The following is a 22,039-nucleotide window of genomic DNA, read 5'->3' as shown; positions in this document are numbered from 1 at the left end:
CAGTGCATGCTAAAATCTGAATCATGTCCAAAGCTGCAACATCCCCTGACCTTTTTTAAAGAGAAACTAACTGCAGACATATACTGCCAAACCCTAATAATTTGCATGTTTTCACCTCTCAAGCAGAATATAGCTGCTATTAACAAAAACTTAGAAACAACACTTGTCATATTGTAGAATTACTTTTGTAATGAATATACTGGGAAGAACATGGACTCCTCGAAGTTACCTATAAATAATAATTATAAAAAGATGATGTGTATCTGCATAAGTGTTTAATATTCGCTGTTATTTTTCATACTGTGTGGTCCTTAAGAGGACTAATTAATTTTCTTAGAAATCTGTCTAGCTTTAAGATTCAATGAGTAACCAGTAACTCAAATGTTCTCTGATTTCTCACCTTTTTTTTTTCTTAAAATGTACCATTGATGTCCTTAAAGGAAACACTAATAACTATATTTCAAAATGTGATATATAAAATTGACGTCTTTTTCTTTAAGAAAATACATGTCTGTTTTGTCTTGGAGGAAAAGGGAGACTTTTTAAGTTAGCTGGATCAGCTATCAAGACACAGGCATATGTACAAATGGGACAAAGATAGAAATTATGAGTTCTTATGATGTACCTTTCTAGTTTAGGAAAGAATCTACATTTTGGTACTAAACATGAGGAGAGAAATGAAGCAAGTAGGAACTGGTTTTGAAACATTATACTGTCTAGTTTACAACTTAATACATAAATCATTGTATTTGTGTTTGAAATACCTCTGTGTTGCACACTGAGCATTCACTTTCTGTTTCAGCATTAGAAAGAAATAGTAAGCTTTCTGACTTTCCAAGATCATTTAAAAAAATGCCAAAATCAGAAGTGTAAGCTGAACTGGACATAAAGAAGGAGTAAGATATTTTAATTTATTTTGGCATAATAGAAACAAGGTGCTGTGAAAAAGTGTTATCCTCATAGAGTCAATAATCACTCTTTTCCATGGAGGTTTTATGGTTGTTTTGGCTTTTATTGGACAGAAGCAACCAGACATCATTATTCTATGACAACAATTTATTCTGTAATAATTTGTATCTGTTCCTTCTCTGGCAAGATGAGAGTCCTTGAAAGCTATTGATGCAGAGCAGAACAGCGGATCAGTTCTAGCATGCCCGTATATTAAGTAAATGTGCCACGAGAGTGTTTGTAGAGTACACAATGAGAGTAGGTTTTGTAAGGCTGCAATGGCTCTTAGTTAGGCTGATTCCCTTGAAATTGATACTTTGATCTGGTACAGGGCTAAAGTTGGATTTAGAGGGGATTAGAAAATAGCCACAATTTAGAAGCTTTTAGGAATGTTTTGCTGAAAAGAAAATCCTGATGATTTTGGTGATCCTGATGTGAAAAAAACATGTTGCAATTTTCCTGTCTACTCTCAGGCAATACTTCTTTTTTTCACTCCAGCACCACGATGGTCTTTAGATCTTGGTGATACCATGTAGCTCTCAAACCTGATTTTCTGTTTACAGAGTTGTAAGAAGTTCATACACTCTCACAGCAGGATTTCACAGGTTAGTTATGTCTCAGAATGTGTTACGTGCTGGATCTCAGGGAAGGTATGAGAGGTAAACACAGCAAACAGTTAAAAACTGGCTGTCAGACGTACTGAAACCACAGTCCTGTACTATGAAGGAGAACCAACTGTCCTCCTAATAGCTGGGCAGACATAGCGAGGGACTTATCACTTTACTTGGGCAGAAGTATGTGTGCAAAGTCATGCTTGAATACCTACTGATATTTGGTGTAAGTCAGTCACTAACTGGTCTCTACCCATGTTTTTTAAGACACCTAGAAAAAGACTGGGTGGGGGGGAGGGAAGGCAAGGGGGAATTTACTTACTATTTTTAAGTTGTATTAAGCCTTCTATTCTCCGCATGCTATATGGGTACGAGAAAATGGCAGGTCTGATTGTAACTCTCTGATCTGGTCTTGGTGACATCTATCCTTTGGGAGGACCAGCCTGAGGAGGTTTTTCTTGTTTCTCCATTTATCATTGCTGTGATCCTGGATCATCATTTGTACATCAAGGCAGCCTGAAGAGCGAGAAGGATAACTGCAGGGAAGAGAGGAAGAAAGAAAGAAAGAAAAAAGGAAAACCAGAAGCAAGAATATCTTGCCTTGTGATCTGTGGTCCCTGAACATACCATGCTGAATTGCTTTTTAAAATCTTGTAAGCGTGGAAAACTGTTTGTGTTGTCCTTTTCAAGGTTTTCTCTTCTTTATTCTAAAGCTCTTTGAATTACTTTTCTAATGGTTAGGTAATCTTATCATGTTAACTTTTGATTATTGTTGTGGTGTTGTTATAAAAGTATAAAGTTGGAGACAAACCACTATCCTTGCTACAGATAAAAAACAGTGGAAGGACATGCCAAGGATGGTAAGTAAATCTAAAATGACAGTCTGTGTGTGGGTCATGTTGTAGGTTGTGAATTTCTGTCAGGGAGCATGAGTTCTCAGAAGTAATGGAGTCAGTGTCTGAAGACACCTTCAGAAACTAAAGGTTTCTGCATCTGCTGGGACATGAGGCTTTCTTGAAAGTGAATTAGGCCATTAAACCCTGCAAGTTTCTCTTTCTCCCTGGAAGAAATGGGTGCTGATTGGATTTCAAGCTGATGAAAGAGCTTTTCCACGCATTTCCATCCATGCAGGACTGTACATAGTGGGTTATCTGAGGTATCATCTAGACAGCATTGAAATTTAGGGGTTTGTGATCGCACTGCATAGAATAAACTGCTTTTTCTTTCTCTATGTTTCAGGCATTGCACGTTCAGCAGCCAGCACTCATGCCTTAACACCGCCATCCACATTTTAAAAGCTGCCTTTTATAAAGAGCATTAGCTTTCTGCCACAGAAAGAGACACAGCACCAAAAGTTAGAACATATGAGGTCAGATACTGGGCTGCAGCATGTGGGGAGTAAACTAGGAATGGACTTGCTGTTAAAATTTCTTTCAATTGAAGGAGCTTCAGATTTAGCTGATGGCAAAGAATAAGAGCAGTTTCCACAATGCAGTTAGACAAAAGAAATGATGATGTCTGGATTCTCCTTAAACTACAAGGAGATACTGAATTCCTCCCAGTGGCATTATTCAGTGCAAATGGGGGTGCTGAATCTACCAGCTTCTACTTCAAAGGTTGTTCAGAAAATCTCTGAAGAAAGAAAAAGAAAATAACATATGGTATATTTTACAGGATTCCCCTGTCCCCCACTGAGATATGGAGATCTGTGAACAAAGGATTGTACCTTTGCTGACTATTGTTGTGCATTGCACACCAGTCCTGGGAAGGAAAAATACTTGGTAGTTCTCAGTATGTAACATTCACAGACTAACTACATGTTCCTTTTGTCATCTTGTTTTAAACCCAGTGAATACTCATTGTCGATCTGCAAGCAAAGCAGTTAAAATCTAGTTTACTTCGTACTACACATACTATAAATTATGTTTAGCTCAGAGAAAAATGCTGGAACATACAATATACCTGCTGACTACTGACTTAACGAATTTTATTCTCAGGAATCTCAATCTTTTATTTTTTCATTTCCAAGAGCAGGCAGAGAATGCACAGAGGAAAAAAAAGAGCATAAGATTAAATTTAGCAGTTAGATAACACAAGCTTCACTTCAGCATTCCATTCCTCTTCAGCACTCAATAACATACTTAAATTTATTTCTGTGGGACCTATGTCAAGGTCTTGATGAAGTGGAGGGGTTGTGTAAAAGGCAGACCAGTGTGAAAATACAAAAATGTTCTCTTTCCCCAAAAAAGAATTGTTTTCACCTCTGCCAAGCAGGTTAGTAATAATAGATAGAAATAGTTTAACAGCATGAAAGAAAATCCAATGAAGTGTCTGGGTTTGAGTTACAAAGGTATATTCCGTGATACGGTTAAAAGTTATTTCATGAATTACGTGTATTTCAATTACAATCAGGGCAATGCTGCTAAAGTTTACCTTGTGATTGAAGTAACAAAACTGATTAATTAGTGTTATTGTGAATTTCCATAACGCGTGGAGAACAGGGTCCTGAATGTCACACCAGTGTAGCCTGAAAAATGTACCTTTAAATTCCTTGTAAACATCAGACCCTTAGTAAAAGTCAAGTATTTAATCACATAAAATCAGTGCAGGCTGTGATGTTTGTTGTCATTCCTTAGATTTGCTTAAAAAGATCACTTTGGAGAATCACTTGGCAAGGGCATGTTTGTTCTTCCTTTAAATGTGGCTTTGCTTCTGCTAGTCAAGATTAGCAGCCCAGAAGCACATGCAGGAGAAAGTCAGGAGGGGCTCTAAAAGTGCTAATGGTTCTTCATTATAAGAATATAGAGCACAGATTGGGAAAGGATATCACTATTGTCAGAATCCAGTACATCTAGAGGGATGGCCCTGTGAGAAAATGAAGAGTACCAAGCTGTGACTGGTATTGTACAGGGAATGGAGAAATGGCAAGTTGGTTAAAAGGAACGTTTTGGGAGGGTGAACTGAATGTCATTAAAGAAATAATTCAGCTACCATTATCTGGTTTTCTCCTTAACAACAACAAACAAAAAAAAAAATAGCCCCAAAACCCCCAAAAAACAAAAAACAAAAACAAAACAACAAAAAAAAAACCCCACCACACAACCCCTTCCCCCCACAAAAAAAAACCAAACAAAAAAAATCAAACCAAAACAAAAAACCCAAAAATACTTCAAAGATCTGAATATTGGCAAAACTTTAAAGCGAAGGGTGTAACTAGTTAAGTCTTATCTTTGGGCAACTCTCTTAACTCTTTCTCTGATAGCATACCTTTTTTCTAGTGATTGGTTCCAGTTTTGTTTGGGCTTTCATTAGCAGATTTCATTACATTTCATCACTCTGGATGGAGTGAATATAGTTAGTGCTGATGAAGAGCATATTGGAGGTTTTTGGTCAGTGTCGTTTACCAAATTGTTCAGGCTCTTAAGCAATTGGTAAGCAATTTCTTAGCAACACCTATTTCTAATATACTTAAATAATTGATCTCTTATTACTATATAGCTATAGAGGATTTGGAAATTAATCATCTCCATTCTGCTTGGGCAGCAGAGGAAAGTATCTGCAGTTAATAAACATTAACCTCCACAAAGAAAAGTTTGCAGAGGTACAGAGGGAGTGCACAGGCCTGGCCTTCAGTGCCAGTGAGTTCAGCAACTCACAGCCTCTTTGGGATTTTTACTGCCACTTGATTTTGTTTCTTTCTCTTTGAAAGGCAAAAGGCTAAATGATTAGTTTTGCTTTTGACATCATATGTGAAAGTCTGTTTAGAAGCACCCCTGCATAGAACAGCAGCACACGAAGGACAAAAAGTGCCTGGTGTGCGTCAGGAGGAACACTCCATGCTGCTTCCATCCCACTGCTCTCCTCCTCAGCCTCCCACAGCCCCTGCTACCAAGTCATTAACAGGAAAAGTCATTAAACTTGTTAGCATATGAGTATCCCCAAATAACGAGCAAGTTGAGATGAAAAGGTGCCCTTTCTGGTTCCTGTCCTTTCTTTCCCATCACTTTCTTACTTCCATGCACTGACTAAACTTGTGGGATCATTATATGAAAATCAGTGGAAGATTTTCACTATTATAGATTCCCCATGCTGAGATCTCACTGACATCTGTTTCCTTCTTATCCATGCCAGCAAAGACCAGCATGAGGACTTGTACTAGAAGAAAGTCCTTGAAATCCAGCTAAAATCATGTCTTTCTCATATTAGTCACGTTTGTTCCTCAGAGATACAAAGGAAATAATTTAATGTAACGTGATCCTAAATTCAGCTAAATTCATGAACAAATAATAACTGTTCTGTCCTATTTGCTTATACAGTAGACTTGTTAAATATACAGTGTCTTGCTAAAGACAAGCTTACCAGGTTGCCATTTCCTATACTTTAATTCCTATTCCATTACTCAAACCTCGTAAATTCTGTTTAACTAGAAGGTAACTGTTGCTTGATTAAACAATGAAGAACAGCATCCAGTTATGATTCAAAGCAGAAAAATATGAAGAATCTATTACTTCCCATCGTAAATCTCTTGCAATGGTTAATATCTGAGTTAAAAGTATCCATGCCTTCTTTCTAACTCGATTTTTTGTCTGGCTACAGATTCCAGCTTTATGCTATCTTTATTCCCAAGACTGAGAGTCATTTGGCACCTGGTGTTTTTATGATTGTACATCTGTATTCCAATTTTCAATTTTTTTAGAAGCCGAACAGATTGGGTCCTTAGAGTCTTACCATTGTGTAGCACTTTCTCCATTCCTGAATAGGAGCTGAGGCTTTTTTGCACGCCTTCTCCAGTGGACATCAAAAGTAAATACGATATTCTAGTATTAGTTTCACTCAAGCTATTTAGAGGAAGAAATACCACCTCCTGAGAGGAAAGGAGTACTCCTCTGCGTCTAATGAACTGTGTGTCCTTTGTGACTCTCAATTTAAGGTTCCTTACCACACGAACCATTCCACTGGCACGCTTTCGTTCCTTGTTACGCATATTCTTTGCATCAGTCTATAGCTGGTTTCAGAAAAACATGTTTTCTTGAAGAGGCTGAAAGTCTATGATCCCATGAATTTTTCAAGTAATCTGCATCATTTTGCGGTTGCCCTGTCCTCCTTGTTATACACCATGCCAGCAGCCTTTTTCTCACCTGCAAATCTTGTCTGCAGTCATTTTGCATGGGCTGGACCCAACACTGCTTCCCATGAAAGCACCTCCTGTTAATGATGACTTCTCATTGACAGCCATGTTGGAGGCCTATCAGGTAGCTGTTGCTAATGCAATTTAGTGTATATTCTATCAGAGTTGTTTTAACTTGTTGATTGTTTGGTTCAAATAGCAAAACAGTTTGGCATCCAGGAGCCTTGAAGGCCTAAATCTCATGTGGTGGATGGTAGCTGTAATGTTCAATCTCTGCCCTTGCAGGCTGCACTTAGCCTAGAGCATCCCCTGCTGCTTCAATCTCGGGATGGCACTCCCCATCGAGGAGCCCAGGCAGGGAACTGACTGTGTAGTTTGTGTTTATTGTTTCATGTGAGGCAATCTTTACTCTTTAAGTGTTATTTATTATTCTACATGGGAAAAAAATAATCAACTTTGAAACTGTCCTGGAAAAGTATTTTATGTTTTCTCAGAGCAATTCAGTTCTTTGTTGCAACCCCTACAGCCATTTTGTAAAAGCCTCCTGTGCAAAACAGATGATGAAAATATGTAAAATAAAGAGGATAAAATAAAGGGGATATAGAATAAGCTAATTATATTTTATATGCCCAAATATCCTAACAGCAGCCATGCCTATAATGTCCAATTCAGGAAAAATACAAATATACTCCTCTAAGGAGTAAATTTTCAAGAGTCACTTTTTCACATTTCATGATTCCAAAGGGTAGGCACTGTTTAACTCACACTTACTTAAATCAGATATATTTATTCAGATACAGCCTTCAGCATGTGTAACTGAAGTGTTTTAGTAGTCACATTTTCCCAGCAGAACATGTTGAAGATCATGCAGGTAAGTAATCAGTGCTGTAAAACAGCTACTCCATTCCCACTGCTGTGGGAAAATCCTCATTCTGATTTTCCTGGTTCTGGATCTGACATGCTGGTTTATCACTGCTGGATGCTGAAATTCACTCCATCTCACTGAAACACTGCTGCGATACATTTATCAATCACAGTTATTTCTTCCACTGTTTTTCTTCACTCTGCATGCTCTTGATTGTGGGCCATTTCTGTATATTTACTAAATCTACCCTCCCAGTCTGCAGTGCAGGACATTATCTCTGTTTTACCTATAGAAAATAAGACACTGGTTGTTCCAAGGTGATGGAGGAAGTCATTGGCAAGGGCTGGCAAAAGGCAGATGTCCTGAATGGGAATCTGATGTTTAAACCATAAGGCCATCATTCCTCAAACATCTCCTCAGGTGGCCTCTCCTGGCGTTCTGAGGCAGCAGTGTTTAAATTAATGTGCAGTAGTACCACAGCAGCCTCCCAGTTGCCTGGTTTAGCTACTCTGGAAGGAGTTTGGAGTCAAAGAGCAGTTTTAGACCATCCTCCCAATAGACCAGGGAGGCAACGGTCACATTCTAACATCAGCTACTAGCCGTGCCCATGGTTCAGTTGGGAGGAGCAGGGGGTAGGGGAACACTCACTAAACCATTTTGCTGCATCAGACAAGGTGAGTAATATTTTCCCTATGACAGTATCAATTCTATTTGTAGAACTGTCTTCTAATTCCAGAATTTATATAGTCTGTAATTGCCTGGTGATATTATTTCCCCAAAGATCATTAATTTTTATTTTTTCCATCAAGTACTTCCTGAAAATACAAACAAAAGTAGAGTTGCACTGAAAAGGCATCAGTGCTGCTGGAAAACAATAACAGCTTCAATAATGAAAATAGGGCAGGTCTGAGAGTTTGTAGTTACTGCCATTTACAGGTCCAGGTGAGACACTTACTGTCTTAAGTGGTCAGTTTAGGAATTACTGAGGTAGATGGGACAGCAGTAAGCCAAAATTGCAATTTGTTTATTATGGGGAGAGTAGAAGGAAGAAAAAACAACGTAGGTGTAACGTTACCACCACTCTTTTTTTATTCCCAGAGGAAGACATGTCAGCGAATCCCTTCTGCACTGTCTCCTAAGATAGAAGACTTCCCAAGGTATGAAAGCATGTTTCTAGTGCTGTCATTGAGATTTATCCATCTAATACTGTAACTGTGTCATATTATGGTTCCTTAGTTTGCGTGAAAGAAACAAAGAAAAACTTACTTTTAATTGTCTATCAAACGTACTGCATTTACCCAACACTGCTTCCACCACAACATCTCGGTGATATTTCAGGTATCTCCCATTCATTATAATCATGTCAGATTTCTCCTGATTCACTCAGCCCTCAATCTCTCATTCCTTTCAATAATTTTATAAGCCTTGTTTGACTTTCTCTTCACTTGAAATTTTAATTTATTTTCATTAAAAGCAGTAATGCTGTTCATAATTCTGGATCTGCCCTAGTCCTGTCAGTGTGTTAATTTTTAAGCAGTGCACATATTTCCTGATCCTTAATACACAATACACAGGCTACCCTGTGCAACTAGACGGAAGATTAAACCGATGCTTTTGTTAGCTAGTTGAAGTGCAGGTTTTTGCTAAATTATCCAGAATGCCTTTGCCTGACCATCTGTTTCAAACGGAAATGAATCTTTGGCTTTACTTATAAATCTCTTATGAATATTAGTTTTCTTTTCTGCCCTTTTGGAGGTTGATTGAAATCTCCCTGTATTGTATGAAAGGTGGGTGGGATTACCAGAGTAACTAGAGTGTGACTTCATTTTTTTTTTCATTAGCATTCCTGTTAATGATTTTAAATCTGTATGTATGTGCACTTGGTGCAAGTTGAAGCAAAAATCTGTGTCACCAAACTGTGTTTACAAATTTGCTGCAAGATACCATGTTACAAAGCAGTCTAAGTACAAACATGTTAAACTATATGGAAAATCCAGCCCAATCTTAATAAATTTTTCCAGTGTTGCATTACCCAGATCATTAGAAGTGTGCACCCTCTTTCCAATAATTTTTTCTAATTTCATGGTCTAGCCTCCAGATCATACTACAATTCTTTACGTGTTCCCCTTGAAGGTGTGCATAGATTGACACCAAACACAAAAAATTCCTATTTCAGGTGCTGTTCTCCAACAAGAATTACTCATCTCAGTAAGGCTTTCTCATTAAGGCTTTCTCATTAAAGTGCTTTGTAGATTTTTTTTCCCCCCCAAAGAAAGGGTGAAGTCATTCTTTTTATTTTAAATTAAATGGGGGTTAGGAAGGAGAGCTCTGGGCTGGGTATTGGAGGGGTCCTTGCTATTGGTAAGATCCTCCCTGGAGCTCTTAGCTTTCATCTTGTAAGGAGTGGGAAGGGGAGCTCCCCATTCCCTTCCTCCGGTAGAGCGGCATCCTTTTCATTCATGTTGTCAGCAAAATGTTCTCCATTTGGTTTCTTCTACCTGGCTTGGCCAACATGCCCTGCACATCCAGCACATACTTTTCCCTCCTGCCTACCCAGTCTGAATCATAGCATTGTCCTAACTTGCATCTTCTGTAGTGCAGGGCAGCAACTCCATTTTATGGCTGAGAACGAAAAGAAAAACAAACCAAGTTACGTTTCTTGGCACATTTTCCAGCTCTACTAGAGAACTTGGCCCCTAGTCAGTAAGAAGACCTTGAGCAAGCAGAGGAATCTTTCCTGCCAAGCTGTCTTCCCGAGCAGAGGCCAACTCGTAGCAGCACAGTGTGGAGATGAGTCAGTGACAAGGGGACTTGGGTAAACACTGTGAACTGGTGTTACAGAAATTTCTGTCTCTCCAGAGAGAGCTGCATTTATTTCTTCATCCAAGAACCACTGAGATGGGAAGGTATTTCCTAACTGTAACCCTAGGGTATGTGCTCGTCTCCTCCTAACTTTTACCCCTTTTAAATTTCAGTTCCCATCCCTCCTCCTCATCAGCTGTTGGTGCATGTTAACACAATGCAGGCCTACACATAGCACTGTTTATGAAAATAAAAAAGAGTTTAGCTCATTCTCTTCAAAGGATTTCAAATTTAGAAGGGTGCCAGATTATGCATTCATCTTCTTGAAGGTATTTCCTCTCCAGAATGACCAGAGTAACTTTTATTAAAATGTACTTTACTGCAATGGTTTAATAAAATTCTTAAGTTAAAAGCAGTATTTTTAAAAAATAAAGATAAAAGTAAATGAAAATGAGAGGTATTTCTTGTTTCATATAGCTAGCTTTCACTTCGTAGGAGTTGATCCAGGCAAGGTGTACATAGCGTTCTTGCATTAAAGAAAGACCTTTCATTTTTAGGAGAGAAATTTCTCCACTCCTCCCTTGTGGTCAGTTAGACTGTACTCGTTAAGTCCGTTCTAAAAGTACATTTTGTACCAGTATAATTTGATGTGATTTTGCACAAGTGTAATGAAACCAATGCAACATCTCCATGATCCCTTCTACAATGGTGTAACATTGTTTTATAGTAACATTGCAATAGGTTCTTTTCCCCTTTCCACACAGAATATAGATAGATACATGTATGTGGGCTTCTTCTGGGAGCACAGACATCCTCTTTGCTCTCATAGGGCAAATTATCTTAATTACATTATGCTTGGTAGAAGGCGGAGAATCCTTCCTGTACCCTCTGAAAGTGCTCGACCATCAAAACCCTTCTCTATTCCCTTTGAATTGTGTTAGTCTGCCCACCACTACCATTAAATCAGCCTGTGTTGGGTTTTTCTTTCTGTATGATTTCGCTCCACTAAGTGCTTGTACAGAAAGTATCTAGACTAAATGTTTCATGCAGCTTTTAAAGGAGTCCTGAGAAGGTTTAGCTGTTACTTTATAGAATGACTGAGGCAAATATCTTCACAGTCCTCTCCCCCTCCTATTCTGTACTATATTCAGTGAGTGAAAATGATTCAGTATGATTCATTCTCATTCCCTCCCAAGCTGTGTTCTTCCCTGAAAAGTACAATATTTCTTTTCATATTCTTTATGAATACTGTGGCTGTGACTTCTTTCTCCTGTGTTTCTCATAGAGAAGTTTAGCAGCAGCTCCTGTAAAAAAACAGGCATCTGAGGAGCATCAGAGAGAAGCTGATACTATATCTGGAACCAACTCTCTGCACCTCTCTGAGAATAATATATTAGCTCTTGGCAAAAGGAAACATGCTCTGAGAATTGTTCAGCTGGACCTCAAAGTTTCTGGGCTGTGAAATGCAGAATAATTGGATTAGAGAAGCAAGAGATGTGGGTTGTCTTCATCTCCCTGCAAGTGAAGGCAATGGCTTTACACAATCAGCTTCTGAAAAAAAGTACACTGGTGACTGCACAGATAGAACTGGCTTGTGTAAAGTTCTTCATCTGTGTTTGAATGAAGACCTCCAAACAACATAAGCATTCATCTGGATTTTTACACCAGTAGATGACTGTTTAAAACATGTATTCTCAATCACTGTCTATGTGTATATTTAGTATGATAAAAGATATCGTACTAAATAAACGATAAGCAATAAAAGATAAGCCAAGAGACTTGCATTCATTATCATATGATGTTAGCAAAGTTACTCTCACAGCAAAATATATACCTGTATCAAGCAATCTGACCCTGGGATTTGGGCACCTTTTCCATTAATGAATTCTACTAAATCAATGGCTTCTGGGTGTTTATCGCTAGCATCAGGCCCTCTCTATCCATATGGTCCTTAGGAAATGAAGCTTTGAATGTTTGCTTCAGGTTCCAGCTGCTCTGCTTTGGGATGTGAGAAGTGTGCTCAGACTCATTAAATCTGCAGGGCTTGGAAGCTGTTCTCGTGGTTACGCCACAGACAGCAGTGCCTGTGAGACCCAAGTGCTGTAATTCCTTCTTTGGCACGAAGCACAGCGCATGCAAGAGTTCAGCAGCGGCTCCAGAGCCGACTCTAACACGTCCCCTTCTTTTTCAGCTGATGATAAAAAGGTGCCTTTAAAAAAAGAATAAAAGTCAGAAGTTAAACAGATGTCCTCAGAGAAGCTGAAGATGGAAATACTTCTCATGCAAGTGATCATACACACATGGAATGGAGACTGCTTTGGTGGGTTTCTCAAGAGACTGGCAACCTTTCCTACAGGTCATGGGGAGCAGAGCTGCCTTGCTGTTTTTTGCCTTGAGTTTCATGGGTAAAACATGATACGGTGCTAGATGTTGATCTCTTAAGCACATACAGAATAAACTCCTACAGAACTAGATTTTCCCAGGCTAAGAGGGGACAGCACCTTTTAAAAACCTGGATAAACCAGATATGCTTCTGTGCTACTTCAGTTGCTTCCATCTATAAGCAGAGATCCAGAGGCTTTTTGATATCCATGAAGTGTTTGCCTGTGGATGTTTTGTCTGAGAGGTCACATTGCAGTTGCCAGTAAATAACAGATAAAGCAGGAGCAACTTCTGGGACACTGTTGACAGATTGCAGGGAAATTGGAAGGAAATATTAAATAGGAAATTATTAGTTGGTGAAAGGAGGGAAAAAGAAGGAATCTTTTCCTTTAAGTGTGTTCATTTCTTGAATTTAACACAGCTAACCTGAAATACTCTATTTCTTTTAAACTCTGCTTCTCGTTTTCTTCTGAATTGCCTTCATCTAGAGTGTGAAATTCCAAGTCACTGTGAAAAAGCTGCCTTAGGAATATTCTTGGCAATATTGCAAGCAGCAAGTACAGGAAACCTCACAAAAGAGTTTGTTCCAGCAACACTGCCATCCACATTTCACAGCTGCAAAGACATTCAAAGCAAATCCAAACCCCATCTTTTTCCTTCTACAGAACCTTGCTGAGGTGGAAGTACCTGGGTCTGGAGTTACTCCACAATCACGACCCACCGAAATAAAGGGGGGAAAAATTAATCCATGGGAAAAGTTTCAGAAACCAAAAAGGGGCAAGAGCAGGAAAAGGAGAGGAAGGTAAAGGGGAAAGATTATTAAGGACAAACATGTCTCTACTGTTTATTGTAGCTACATGTGGCAAACGTTTGGAATTGAAGAGCCGGTGCGATGATGACTGTTAGAAAGAGGAAGGCAGATTTGTTTCTGCTATTTTTCTCTAGTGCTATCACTGTGTCAGTTCCAGCGGGCCAGTGAAGTTTTTTTAGGATGTGCTTTTGGTAACTGATCATAGGTTAAATTTCTGAAAGCATATTTAAGTAAAAGAAGAGAGTGTACACAGTTATAGGGGAACTAACCTTTCCGATACTCTTACAGGTAGCCTAATTTAGCTGCTAAGCTTTACTGCACAGGCTTATTGGCTTCATCAGTGGGTGAAATGAAGTCTATTAGTGGTACAGGATCTTAAATATCATCGTAAACTCTGCACTCCACCTAGAAGTCTGTGAGATGGAAGAGGTGCTGATCACCCCACTATGACCAGGAGATTATTCCTCCAGAGAAGACGCAGTGGAGGAGATGTAAGGCTGTGCTGTGAAGACCCGACTGTCTCTTGAAGAGGCCAAGCCAGGTTGAATTTAACACTAAAATACAGAGGCCTTCAGTGCTGAAGTTATGTAAGAATTTAAAGGGAATAAATGCAATTCAGAACTTTATTAGCTGATTTCACCTCGTCGTTAAGTGCTGTCTTGCTTGAATGACACAGAAACTCAGCTTTGGCTTGTATATACTGGGCTACAGTTTCTAAAGCTCCTCAGGGTGCCCCTAAAGGAAAGGTAATACAGCCAAAGATATACTGAGAAGTGTACCAGCGTAATTGCTCTTCTGTTTGGTTTTAATCCCAGTTTTGCTTCAGGTTTGCAATATAACGCTTTTTAAATTCATTACTTTTAGATTATTTTCCTTTTAGGCAGTAGATGTGCTATTTATTGGTATTACTGAATTTTCTCGATTCTCTACTGGAATTGACAGATCTGTTTTTCTAATCCTGGCAACTGTAGTAACCACGTAACCCTGAACTTGCTATTTGACCCACTTGTGTTCATTTAGAAAAAATCATCAGAGAGGTTTCCTACAGTTTAAAAAAATATCTGTGTCTCTATTAAAAAATACAGCAGTGTGATTGTGTATATGTGTAAACAGTGAGGCATATCAGGAAATAGTTTATCAGTAATTTTATCAGTATTTTTTATGCAGAAGTCTGACTTATTATGTATTTAATACATAATATTGGAATAATACAGATTTTGCTAGGCAAATTAAGTGCTGAGAAAAACAACCATGAAGAACCAAAGATTTGGCTCAATGAATTAGAATGCTCTATGACTGGCAAATGTCAAAATGGAGTAGTAAGTCAAAATGGAATAGTAAGTCAAAATGGAATAGTAAGTCAAAATGGAATGAAAGTCAATTAGTATGCTTTTGTGACATTTCCAAATACATTAAGCCTAAGAATGTATCTATATGTACTTTTAAGGTAGTATATGAATAGGGGATATATTTTTCTTGCAACAAATGACTTGCAAATAGAAAATAGTAACCATGTAGAAAGGGACAGCATTAACAAATACTTGATTGCACTAAATAAACCTCTTTAAAATTTTTCCTGATTGTTCTGACCTTTTCTTTTTCTCATTTTGCTGATCTACGTGTTATGAGTTACTATTTGAATTGGGTGTAAAATCAAGAAAAATAAAACCCCAAGTCTTTCAGAATAACTTAAGTAAAACCAGATGACAGTTAGGAGATAGCTATGATAGAACAACGGTATTCGCTATTGAAGAAATAATATATAGAAAGCTATATAGAGCACTAGGGAAAACACTGGGAAGAGGTCGTATACTTTTTTTTCCAGCTGATACGTTATCTTCCAAAAGAAGTCACACACACATGTTGTTTGTAGTAAAATTGACACAAGGAAAAAAAAAGGTTCTGTAAAAATTTCAACATTCAAGGAAAATTATTTGTTGTCCAGTGCGTGCACACACACACATATCACCAACAGGCCGCTTTAGTTGTTCATAGTAGTTTTCCTTGCACTTTTTAAAAAAATAAGTACGAATTCTTTGAATTATGCCGTATTGGTCAAGCTGTTACAGAAAGAAAGGAATACTCTGTATAGTTGTATTTTATACAACTGAGCTGATACAGCAAGGAAAATATGTAAATCTGTGTGTTAGGTTAAAAAAGTAAACATGCAATGTCTCTATGCCCTTCTCTTACTCATTTAACTTCAGAACTAAATTCTGCTCTTTCTCCAGTAGTATCTGTGCCAGGACAAGATGCAAGAACCTCCCTATAGCTTCCCATGCTCAGTCTTGCCATAGTTTGCAAGTTATGTATTGGCCTAAATCACTGTTCATGGCATCTTGTATGATAAAACCTCAGTAATCTTGATGTCTTTGTAAATGTCTAGCCCTTCCTTGTGAGTTCTGCTAAGCTGTTGGATTCTGGTAGCGTTGAGTTCCACAGTTTAGTTACTATGGAGAGGTATTTTTGTGTCAGTCCTGGTTTTCACACCTTCAATTTAATTGAATATTATTGTGTTCCTGGGTTGTAAGGTGCAGAGACAGAAGCTTCTAAGTCACCTTCTTTGTTTGGTTTACTTGAACATACCTCTTCAGAAAGCAGAGCCTCCGCCTTTTCTGTCCTTGGTCATACCAGAGGTTTTACAGCCCCATAATCACTTTTGTTCTCTTAATCCTTCTGCTTCTGCAGCACACTGCATGATGTGACGTACTGATTGCTGTACAGAGCAGCTGCAGAGGGCTGTGTTGCTGCTTCAGACAAAGGAATCAGAACTTTGGTCTTTTTATTCACTTATTTCTCATGCAGTCTACCATCTTGCCAATGCTTTTTTCACAGCTGCATATTTTTAGAGACTTAGTGAAGTTTCTTGTGAAGTATGAATGAAGTATGAGAAATGGTTAACTACTTAAAAAGAGATATAATTTATTAAAGATAAAAGAAAGTTAATGACCTTTTTTTGCACCCTAAGTGATTATAATATTGCAAAGAGTTAATGCACACTTTCATCTTTTGCTAAGGTTTTACTTTTTTTTTTCTTTTTCCTTGTTTTTCCTTGTGTTTAAAAGAAATCATCCATGCAGAAAATGAACAATAGTGGTGTAAGTACTGAAAACCCTGAATTACACTATAGACAGTGGAAGGAGAGTGCTATCAGGAGGCAGAGGGTACCCTCAGGACTTATTACATGCATCTGGGTTATTTACTTTTGTTTTAAGAAACTGCTTAAGTGTCATTTTAGGTCAGTTTACACTGATATTACTGTCATGCTTGATTTGCATACATATTCTCATGTTAGTGGTTGTACGAAATTATAGAGAGGTGAAAAACATGCCTGACAATTTCCTTATAACTAACTATAGGAAAGGTTTCTTATATACTCTTTATGTTGCTGTGACTTTGAAACCAATAGCTGCACCTCCTGTTGGTTGTTAACTGTGACTTCCCACTTTGGGTCTAAACCAAAGTCTAGGCAGAGTGGGTGGAAAGAGAATCCAAGTACAAACTGAAAGCAGCATCTTAATGCAGCAAAAGCTCCAGGCAGCAAGGCAGGATTTGGTATTATTAAATGCAACGGCCAAGGGAATTAGTTGTAATAGGCAAAAGTTACCAAGTATTTGCATCCACCACATACAGTAAATGTCTTCTAATATTGTTTTCATATGCCACATCTAATCAGGTGTTTTTTCCTGGGAAGGTATAGAAGTTGTAAATTGGGAGTGGTGATGGTTTTCAAAGGTCACTCATTCTTAACAGAAGTGTTTGGAAAAAGTTGACCTATTCAGTCGAAATGCTGAGAAATTTCTAGACAGGTGCCTTGTAGAGGCACTCACAAGACTGTAAGCTCAGATTCTGCATTAACAAAATCTTACAAGACTTCTGTTTAATAGGTACACTGTGGCAAAAAGGCAGTTTTACATCTTTGAAAGATGACATTATGCTTTCCTACAGCAATACCTTAGCACTACACAACAGCAGGTTCTTCCTGCCACCTTAGAAAGCTATTTTACCTACTGCAAACATGAAAACCCTCTGAAACAAACAGAGCTACAAACGAGTTCTGCGTATGTTGGATTAGGTACAAAATGCTGTGGCTTGACATGGTTACCCTTACACTTACACAAAAACTGCACAGACATCTCTTCAGAAACTCTTCCCTACAAAACCTTCCAAAATCTCCATTATTGCTCAGTCCATACTGACACTTTCTGTAAAAAGGAGTGGGGTTTTTTTTCAGGACTTGGCTGGAATCACCATAATGACTCTCAGCATGCAATAATATTTTCCCCTTGGAGTTTGGAGAGTAAGAGTTAGGAGAGCTCAAATCCTGTATTATTCTGGGCAGCTGTAAAGGAAAGTATTTTGCATTTGATCAAGAGAAATTACTTGAGTGTGTATTTTAGATTGAAAATGTTCACAAAACCAAAGTGATCTAAATTGAAACTACCACAGTTGTTCACAAGATTTTATAGAAGGGGCAAACCTATTACTAAAAAGTGTGAACACCCCCACCTCCCACCCCCTGTTTACTATCTTTACACTTTTTACAGGAAACTGATTATTATACCTCTTATTTCTAGAAAGTGAATCAAGTCCTTGTTTAATTCATGTAGTGATCTGAATACTGCGACTGCAGTGTTATCTGTCAAACTTCAATGGAACAGCTGTCAAGTTTATGTAAACTGTTAAGGTAACCCTTAGGTTAGGCTTTCTGGTTTTCATAGTATTTTTCCTTGGTAGCTGAGTTGTCGAAGCCTAAAGCTAAAGGGAACCTCTGCACATCGCGATGGAGACAGCATTCAAAAATACTTACAGTCAAGAATAATGCAAAAAGAGAATAAGGGAAAGATAATATACACTATAAAGAATGTAAAAAACTTACTATCTTTATAGAAAGGAAGAGATAATGAATATACAAGTGGTGGCTTAAACTCATTTATAGCTTTGATTTCTACATTAAAATCAAGGACATATCTAAGTACTGCTTTTACTGAAACTTGGGGGTATGGGTATCTTCACTCATGTTAGAGGCTGAGAATGTTGCCTAGAGCTGCAGTATAAATGTGCTGCATTCAGCAATTACAGAAATGTAATGCTTGTCCTTCTAGCACGGAGCGATCCTGGAGATGTACTTATTCCACTTCTAACACAGCTTACACTTTCTTTTGATTCCCGTAATGGGAAACACAGCAATGATGTTTATCTCCTGAATAGGACTCAGCAAATCGTAAGAGCAAACATCCATGGCTATGGAAATATTATCCTACCTGAAATACCCGTGATTTATGTTTTGTCACTCAGTATTAAATTTATCCTTATCCCAGGCAGCCAATCGCATTCTTTTCACTAGAGGCTGACAAGGTGGTTTGCATTTCTGGTGTTTTTACTTCATCTCCTCTACAAACAAGAGCAAATTTCAGCAGCTGGTATGGCTGCTACCTGCTTTCCATTATTTATATGAAAAGGAAAGAAGAGAAGGAAGAGGAAGATATTTGGGGGAGAGGGGAAGGAGGTGGAGGGAGAAAAGAGAAGGAAAAAAAAGTAAAAATTGAAGCTGTAGGGCAAGTAATTGCACTTTTCCGAGTAGAGCAATTCAGATGTGTCATAAATGGGGTCAAATAAAACTAAACGTGAAGAACCATACCAAATACAACGTGTGCTGTAATTTTATAGTTTAATTTCTTTGGTTCTTTCTGGGAAGTACTCCATATGCCATGATTATTACTACTGATTATACCATGACTGTTACCATTGATACCATGATTAATACCGGTGACAGCTGTCATTTGTTGGTAGTTCCTCCCAAAGTGCTAAAGGTGATCAGATAAACAAGCCTGCTCCCCTGCTGTTACCACTTCTCACTTGCTCCATTGCATGGTGCGCTTTCTGCCATAATGCTCTTCTCTGACCAGCATACTCCAGTATTAAATTAGGAAATTCATTAAATTAGGAAATTCCTCTTCTATTTGTGAAATCTTTATAGACAATGAAGTATTGACTCATTGATATGTTTCTACTTTAAAATACATACATTGAAGAATTGTAAACATCTGCTCTCTTAAATATCATCATTATTTTCTCCCAGAAGCCTTTGTAACTTTTCTGTAGAAAGATCCCTGTGTCAACTGGGGAATGGCTATAGACCAGTTATCTTTGAGAGAAAATAATAATGCTTAATATTTTTTCATAACCCATCATCAATCTGTCACTTTGAAAAATAAGAAGTTAAATTAATTATTCTCATATTGATTCCCCTTTTCCAGATTCATTAGATTATCCCTGCATAAACCCCCAAACACCCATCTGGGTAAAAGTTGGCAGGAAAATGCACTGCCTCCACCAAATGACTCATTCATATTTCATTGTTTTAAGAGGTTTCCTCTGTAAATGTTTAATAGATGATGTATATATCTAGATGAATATGGAAGTAGAAAACTTACATGGTCCTGAGAAGGTGAACTTTTTTAATCAGAAGGGAATTAGCAGCTCACTCCTAGCACCAGGTGATCAGATTTTTACAAATTGTGAGTAACTCTCAAAGTACTAACAGCTGCCCAAATGCCTGCCATTAACAAAAAGCATGAATTAGTAAATACTTGCAAACAAGACTGCAGCAGTGGTTCACCTGTGTTCTTGCAAATGAGTCTTATTAGTCACGTCCAACAGCATTAGGCACAAGTTCTATTATGTGAATCAAAATTGTATTTGTATCTTATGATATAGAACGGTGGAGGGGGTTATATATTTTTTCCACGCTTCTAGTATTTGACAGCAAAAACCTTAACTGACTATTTGTTGGCTGTTTCTTTACACTTCAGTTGCTTTGGAGAAACTGGTGTGCTTCAAGCTTCTTGTTTACATCAAGGATGAAGACAGCTACAAAGTAAGTACAGCCATAGTAACTCACAATGTAGTGACCCAGGAAGAATCTTGTGTGGTAATTGATATGAAATCTAAACATTAAACTTTTCAGCATACAGGGGCCATCAAAATTAATTGTACTGAGTGTAAACTGTTGAAAAGCTAAATCTCTTCAGGGAAGGATTTGTGAAGTGCAGTATTCTTCAGGGAACCATGCAAATCTGCATTGCAATAGCCTGTTTCCTGAGGTTTCCTTAGGGATCATAGAGGATTTATAGGAAGGCTGTATTTTTTGTAGTTACACTGCCTTTACTAGCTGCACAAAAGCCCTTCTTGGAATAGCTGTGTTCCGTAAAAGCAATTACAGAAAATTCTGGGATTCTTATTTTCATTTCCTTTAACAGTTCTGTAGAGACAACTTCTCTTTAATAAGTAACCAGAGCATGCAGTGCTAGAGAACACTGTGAATGAGCCTGCAAGTTTATCCTTCTTTATACTGAGGATATATGGAAAATGCTGTTATGTTTTCATGCGTGCTGTATGCTACTCAATTGCAACAATCTCTGTAATTTTATAAGAATTATTAAGAAGAGCGTAAGAATATTTATTTGTTGTGCATGTGTTGGGTGGAACACGCAAAGGGAAATGCTGGAAGCCTTCAGGGCAAACACTTTTTGAGGAGGGACTGGCTGCATAAGGCCATGCAGACCAGAGGTTTAATTTCTACTCTTTCCTAGTGTTGCTGCTTAGGAACATGTTACTCTTATCAATACAGAAAACAAGGTGTTTTCTTTCAAAGCAACAACACAATAAAAGAGAGCAAAACATGACCTCTTTTGTTAGTCACAGCATTGAGATGAACTGCAGTTCTGACCTATTGCTCCACAGCTGCAACTATCTGCTGTAATGGTACCACTTTACTTTGAGGTTTAGAGAAGTTAGTTACTCTCTATCTGGTTGCAGACCTTGTTACTTCAGGGGCAAGCCAGCATGAAGATTGAATGAATGCATGTGAATGAGCAAAGACAAGGTATGTGAAGTTACCATAATGAATTTGTAATTTTTATTTGAATGAGTTTATATATATAAATAATTTTATATTTTATTTATATAATTTTCTTTATGTATGCATATGTGTGTATGTATATATGTATTTAAAATGAATTCTATATCCATATGTGTCCACGCATGCAGAGAATAATCTAAACTGAGGCCATATGGGGAGGGACTTGGGTTCTTTTTCATTTCTTTGGCAGACTGCACTTTGCTGAGATATGACCAGCCTTTCTATGCACCATGGGAACGATAAATCTAAAAGAATTTAAGAAATCAAGTTCTTACATGTTCAGAACCAAACCCCTTGGGGACAGAAGTTAACATAGCTGCCTTTAAGTCAATTTAATACTTGCTTAAATCAATGGAGGGAAAGTGAATTACATTTCATGAGGGTCTGGTATTTATAATTTGATTTTCTTTTATTAATGGTTATCCAACGTTCAAATGAAACTTTTTTCCCCCATAGTTCATATTTGTCTATGTCATCAAAATGAGTAGAAAAATATATTCTTATGTTTTCCTGAATTTAATTTATGTTTTCCTTAGTAAATTTTCAGCCTTCAGAATATATCATTCAT

Source organism: Strigops habroptila, chromosome 3 (genome assembly GCF_004027225.2).
Source record: "Strigops habroptila isolate Jane chromosome 3, bStrHab1.2.pri, whole genome shotgun sequence".
Taxonomy (NCBI): domain Eukaryota; kingdom Metazoa; phylum Chordata; class Aves; order Psittaciformes; family Psittacidae; genus Strigops; species Strigops habroptila.
The sequence above is the reverse complement of the archived record's forward strand: the minus strand, read 5'-3'. Positions refer to the sequence as shown.